Source organism: Bufo bufo, chromosome 2, assembly GCF_905171765.1.
Source record: "Bufo bufo chromosome 2, aBufBuf1.1, whole genome shotgun sequence".
Lineage (NCBI taxonomy): Eukaryota > Metazoa > Chordata > Amphibia > Anura > Bufonidae > Bufo > Bufo bufo.
The window spans coordinates 7,514,820-7,522,252 of record NC_053390.1 but is presented as its reverse complement, the minus strand read 5'-3'; positions in this window follow the sequence as shown (position 1 = coordinate 7,522,252).

Genomic DNA, 7,433 nt, shown 5'->3' with positions numbered 1-7,433 from the left:
CGCGTTGTCTGCGATCCACGGTTTCAGCCAAAGTGGTCTGCGGGCAGCTGAAACTAGGGCCATAGTTTTGGCGGCCAGCTTCAGCCGCATCTGGGTAGAATCGACCAGAAAGTCCATAGCCAGATTGGCTGACTTGAAGGCTGCCAGGATGTCATCTCTTGATACGCTCTGATCCACGTCCGTCTGGATTTGATTGAGCTTGGAGCGTAAATAGGCGGCTACCTCTGTGGCCGCAATTGAGGTTGATGCGGATGCAGCAGCCGCCGCGTAACTCCTTCTAAGGGTGCACTCTGCCCTCCGGTCTAGAGGGTCCTGCAGACTAGACCCATCGTCTGCAGGGACTAGAGTGCGCCGGGACAACTTGGCTATAGCCATGTCCACCTTGGGAACAGAACCCCACGATTCCACCAAGGGTTTAGCCATCGGGTACATCAGTTTGAATTTTCTGGTGAGCACTGGACCTTTCTCAGGCTTTCTCCACTCTGTGCGCATCACAGAGAGGAGGGTCTCATCCGCTCTAAAGACACGCTGTGTCCGTCCGGCGGGATCGGAAGACTCCCCCATGTCAACATCCTGGTCCCCCGACCTGATGGACTTGAGTAACTTCTGCGTCTTTTCTGGAGGGAAAAAACAAGAAGTAAATTCTTCTTCCTCGGAAGAAGACCCCACAGAACAGGGGGTAGGTCTTTCGACCGGTGCGACCACCTCCATGGGAGTCTGAGAGGGACCTGGTAGCCTCTCATTAAGCAGCCGTACCACTCCCTTAATGGAATCATCCATGTATGTCTTTGTCCACTGGAACATTTCCTGCATCGTGGGTTCCGTGGATGCCGTGCGACAACTCTCACATCTGGAGTAAGGACAGCTGTCGTCTAAGGGTGTGTTACATTTGTAACACGCCAAATGCTTCCTCTTGGCCCCAGCTTTCCGCTGATCCGGATCCTTAGGGGAAGCCATAATCTGTAATTGGAAGAAAAAAACAGGTCATAACACCTACAATACCTGGAGGTGGAGAAACAAGACCTTAAGGGGGCCCACCAGCGCTAGAAGAAATTAGAGCTGTGAAAAGAGGAACAACAAAACCCGAGCCAAGCAATACTACAAGAATATCTCAAGGCACAGGGAACTCTGGAGCTAACTTGTGAAAGCGACGCAACCAGAGCACTAACTGAAAGGCTCTGGGCGCTTAAAAGGAGGAAGCCCCGCCCCCTGGGCGGGTCCTTAATCGTAATCAGCCCAGAGAGATAACGGAGCCTAAACTGGCTCAGCTTATCTTAAATGTCTCCCCAGATCTAATCCTGGATCCCAGGATCCTTATAGGGAGACAGTTAAAGAGAAATGGTGAGTTTTAAACCTCACCGCATCTCTCCGGAAAACCGGAAGTGACGTAGCACACCTAGTGCGCGTCACTTCCGGAAGATGGCGGCGCCCATAGCGCCGCACACATGCGGTAGTGGAGAGACGGACGCCGCATACTGAGATGAAAGAAGAGGGGAGGGAGACCCCCCTCCCCGACGGTAACCCGGAGACAAAAAATCGCCATGATCAGGCCTAAAATAAAGGCACTGGACCATGAAAAAAGCGATGCTTTAGCTTAAGGAAAGAAAGAGCCCCTAAGCAATCTTCAGCTCCCTGAGGGGGAGCGACACGCCAGTCCACCTGTCCAGAGGACAGAAAAAAACACGGTGGGCTGGGGGGGGATCTCCTCCCTTTCAGGGAGCTGAAGATCGTTTATTGGTTCTTGGGCTCATTAAAATTCCGCCGGTCCTACCAGTCCACAGGGGCAGTTAACCCCATCTGTGCTGCTGGTAGGACGTAAGGGAACCTTTCATTTCAATGGGTCTGTGTTTTTCACGCATCATTTTTGAGTTCAGGAAAAATCGCAGCATTTTCTATATTCTGCGTTTTCCATGCAGCTCTGGCTCCATAGAAGTGAAAAACTGAAGGCGTCCGGATGTAATGCGTTTTTCACTGATGGTTGCTCGGAAATGTACATTTTTATTCTTCAGCTTTTGTTTTCACGCATGTGAAAAACGCATCAAAAACTGATTGGACCTGAAATACTGAACACCATTGCTGACAAGGCTGACTGAATTTGCTGCAGTTTTTTCCTGAACAAATCCTGACACAATCCGTATTGCTCATCTGACAGAGGCCTTAGGAGGTTAGAGTTGCTCTCTTTTTCTTTGCATTCCCTTGGCTTTCTCTTATGAGGTGGTGTTGCTCCCATACCTGATATTATGGACATTTGGAGCTGTATTGAGGATAAATGCAAAAAAGTGGAAACTTATATATTCGATAATGAAGATAAAACATATACACACAATATAACACACACATTTAGAATAGAAACATTTAGAGATCTGAAAAGTCTATTACACAAACAGTTAAGACGGAAATGGGAAATTAGATCACTGAACCAATAGTTAAACAATTACCAAATACAAAAAGGCCTGAGGCTGATCAAAAATCCAGCTTGGGACCTATATGATGAAGATTAATGCTTTTATCAAGAAACATTCAATTGCATTTATACAAATGATAATAAAAAGAAGAACCCACATTTTAGAGGAGACTGTAGAACAAATTGAAAAAATAAAAGCTATAGTAGAGACATTCTCTCAGGATGATGACTTCAATGAATGGCAACAACGAATATGTAAAAGGTTGGTTAAATTAGAACAAGAGATTATAAATAAAAAGACAAATTAAAACAGACTAGTAAAAAAGATGAATTTCCACAAATGCAAACAATGTAAGATAATATACCACTAAGTGATCATATACAACAGAAAGAAGATGGAAAAAATAGAATTAAAGCCAAATCTCAATACAATATCCCAACAACTAATCGATTCGAATTATTAAAAAGTCCCCTTTTTTTAGACAGAACTCCGCCACACCACAGATCAAAGACTCGACAGACCATCCATAGAGAGGAAACATCAACAATCTCCATCACTGCCACACAGGTACAATTTAAGACCCAGATACAACGATTACAACACCAAAGAAGGGATAAATACATCACTGACACGAACAACAAGAAACTCATACAACACACACTGCCAACGGCAAGAAACATACACACAGGGACAAACACAGAATTTCAAACCACAAACACACAATGGCGGAAGAAGACATGGAGAGGACAAGGAGGTAGAATGTTGCAGAAGAAACTATGCACGACAATAGAGAATGATGCAATAGTCAATTTAAGTGACAACAAATTAACAGAATCCCAAATTAAATTACTCAATAAAGGCTTAAAATTTTCACCCACCACTAATTTAGATAAATTTAATACATATATCGGAATTAAAAAATTCATAAGACGAATATGTTTAAAGAAATATTATATAAAAAAAAAAATTACCAAGACAATAATTGATCCCCCAAAACATAAACATACGGAACGGGAAAGATGGAAAATATATCCCAAACAAGAAATCGGGCAAGAAATTGCAACGTTTCATTAGTGTATAGATACAGATCACAGAAAACTTAGAATTAACGCATCAAAAAATAATCTATCAAAGGGGGAGATAGAAGCTATTAAACAATTACAAAAATCGCAAAAAGATAGTAATAAGATCGGCGGACAAAGGCAGAGCCATTGTTATTCAAAACTTAGATGAATACGACAATGAATGTAAAAGAGCTTTATTATATAATACCACATATGAACTCTTAAATAGAGACCCCACAAAAGAATTCTCAGGGGAACTCATTCAATTATGTAATAGGGGTCTAAATAAAGGGATCCTATTAGAACCTGAATATAAATTCATTATAAATACACAACAGTGAATAGGCATCGGGTCAATTTCATCAAACTTGTCCCAATACATTGATAGAATCCTACAGCCCATAATTATATGCAAAATAACTGTGGAGCCCCAGTTATGGGTCTTCAACACTGTGAAAGCCAAATATCCCTCAAAGGAAGAAAAACCGAGCAAAAGGGTGTCCCCATTACAGAGATCACCAAATCCACCATATTAAGTGGCCCCTATGTCAAGATCCCGCTCTTTTACAAGCTTTAAGGATGTGACGGGGAAGACCTAAGCCAGTTATCCATCCACAGACAGCTGTTTCGGGGTGATGCCCCTCATAAGTGTGGAGTAGGATTCTGGCCAAGATACTTTTGAGGAAGAATTTCTGATGAAGGATTATCCCGTAGATTTGATAGATACATCCCTAAACAAGGTTAGGGAGATAAACAGAAATGCATTTTTTACTACCAAGAAATCAAGAGAAGATTAGGAGGATATTCTATACATAATACTCCCATATAATAGTCAATATAAAAAAAAATAGAGGGAATCATAAAAAAACATTGGCATTACATCGTGCAAGATAAAACAATAACAGTAACATAGTACATAAGGCCGAAAAAAAGACATCCGTCCATCCAGTTCGGCCTGTCATCCTGCAAGTTGATCCAGTGGAACGCAAAAAAAAAAACTGTGATGTAAAAGCCAATTTTCCTCACTTTAGGGGAATAAAAAATTCCTTCCCGACTCCAATCAGGCATCAGAATAACTCCCTGGATCAACGACCCCTCTCTAGTAGCCATAGCCTGTAATATTATTACACTCCAGAAATACATCCAGGCCCCTCCTGAATTCCTTTATTGTACTCACCATCACCACCTTCTCAGGCAGAGAGCTCCATAGTCTCACTGCTCTTACCGTAAAGAGTCCATAGTCTCACTGCTCTTACAGTAAAGAGTCCATAGTCTCACTGCTCTTACAGTATAGAGTCCATAGTCTCACTGCTCTTACCGTAAAGAGTCCATAGTCTCACTGCTCTTACAGTATAGAGTCCATAGTCTCACTGCTCTTACAGTATAGAGTCCATAGTCTCACTGCTCTTACAGTAAAGAGTCCATAGTCTCACTGCTCTTACAGTATAGAGTCCATAGTCTCACTGCTCTTACCGTAAAGAGTCCATAGTCTCACTGCTCTTACAGTATAGAGTCCATAGTCTCACTGCTCTTACAGTAAAGAGTCCATAGTCTCACTGCTCTTACAGTAAAGAGTCCATAGTCTCACTGCTCTTACAGTATAGAGTCCATAGTCTCACTGCTCTTACAATAAAGAGTCTATATTCTCACCGCTCTTACAGTAAAGAGTCCATAGTCTCACTGCTCTTACCGTAAAGAGTCCATAGTCTCACTGCTCTTACAGTAAAGAGTCCATAGTCTCACTGCTCTTACAGTATAGAGTCCATAGTCTCACTGCTCTTACAGTATAGAGTCCATAGTCTCACTGCTCTTACAGTAAAGAGTCCATAGTCTCACTGCTCTTACCGTAAAGAGTCCATAGTCTCACTGCTCTTACAGTAAAGAGTCCATAGTCTCACTGCTCTTACAGTAAAGAGTCCATAGTCTCACTGCTCTTACAGTAAAGAGTCCATAGTCTCACTGCTCTTACAGTAAAGAGTCCATAGTCTCACTGCTCTTACAGTAAAGAGTCCATAGTCTCACTGCTCTTACAGTAAAGAGTCCATAGTCTCACTGCTCTTACAGTAAAGAGTCCATAGTCTCACTGCTCTTACAGTATAGAGTACATAGTCTCACTGCTCTTACTGTAAAGAGTCCATAGTCTCACTGCTCTTACAGTAAAGAGTCCATAGTCTCACTGCTCTTACAGTATAGAGTCCATAGTCTCACTGCTCTTACCGTAAAGAGCTCCATAGTCTCACTGCTCTTACCGTAAAGAATCCTCTTCTATGTTTGTGTACAAACCTTCTTTCCTCCAGACGCAGAGGATGTCCCCTTGTCACAGTCCTGGGGATAAATAGATGATGGGAGTGATCTCTGTACTGACCCTGATATATTTATACATAGTAATTAGATCTCCCCTCAGTCATCTTTTTTGATAATCTTTCAGGGTACTGTAGTTGCCCCATTCCAGTTATTACTTTAGTTGCCCTCCTCTGGACCCTCTCCAGCTCTGCTATGTCTGCCTTGTTTACAGGAGCCCAGAACTGTACACAGTACTCCATGTGTGGTCTGACTAGCGATTTGTAAAGTGGTAGGAATATGTTCTCATCACGGGCATCTATGCCCCTTCTGATGCAACCCATTATCTTATTGGCCTTGGCAGCAGCTGCCTGACACTGGTTTTTACAGCTTAGTTTGCTATTTATTAAAATTCCTAGGTCCTTTTCCATGTCAGTGTTACCCAGTGTTTTACCATTTAGTATGTACGGGTGACTTGCATTATTCCTTCCCATGTGCATAACTTTACATTTGTCAGTGTTAAACCTCATCTGCAACTTATTTGCCCTCCTCCAATCTATCCAGATCCCTCTGTAGTAGTATATTGTCCTCTGTAGTGTATATACAGTATACTGTCCTCTGTAGTATATATACAGTATACTGTCCTCTGTAGTATATATATACAGTATACTGTCCTCTGTAGTATATATACAGTATACTGTCCTCTGTAGTATATATACAGTATACTGTCCTCTGTAGTGTATATTTACAGTATACTGTCCTCTGTTATATATATATATATACAGTATACTGTCCTCTGTAGTGTGTATATATACAGTATACTGTCCTCTGTTGTGTATATATATACAGTATACTGTCCTCTGTAGTATATATACAGTATACTGTACTCTGTAGTATATATACAGTATACTATCCTCTGTAGTATATATACAGTATACTGTCATCTTCAGTGTTAATTACTTTACACAGTTTAGTGTCATCTGCGAAAATTGATATTTTACTATGCAAGCCTTCTACAAGATCATTAATAAATATATTAAAGAGAATAGGGCCCAATACTGACCCCTGAGATACCCCACTAGTGATAGTGACCCCTCCAGTACTGACCCCTGAGGTACCCCACTAGTGACAGTGACCCAATCTGAGTGTGTACCATTAATACCCACCCTCTGTTTTCTATCACTCAGCCAGTTACTTACCCACATACAGACGTTTTCTCCCAGTCCGAGCATTCTCATTTTATATACTAACCTTTCATGCGGTACAGTGTCAAATGCTTTGGAGAAGTCCAGATATACGACATCCATTGATTCGCCGCTGTCAAGGACCACTATTAACCAAAATTCCACAAATAACCTATACCAGGGCAACAAATTTAGGTCTAAAGGTCGCAACAACCTATAAAAGCGCCAAGACGGAGATGACACATAATTGGTTACAGTTAAAAGGATTCTTTAGATGTGGAGTCTGTAGTGGGTGTAAGATTACCAAATTCTTGAAGAAACCCACCAATATCCAGTCCACGAGGAATTCCTTTAATCTAGAAATAAAAGAGAGCTTAACATGCGACTTAACAGATGTAATTTACATTATACAGTGCCCATGTGACAAACAATGTATTGGAAGAACAAAAAGAACTTTAAAAAAGAGAACAGCCGAACACATTAACAATATAAGGAAGGGC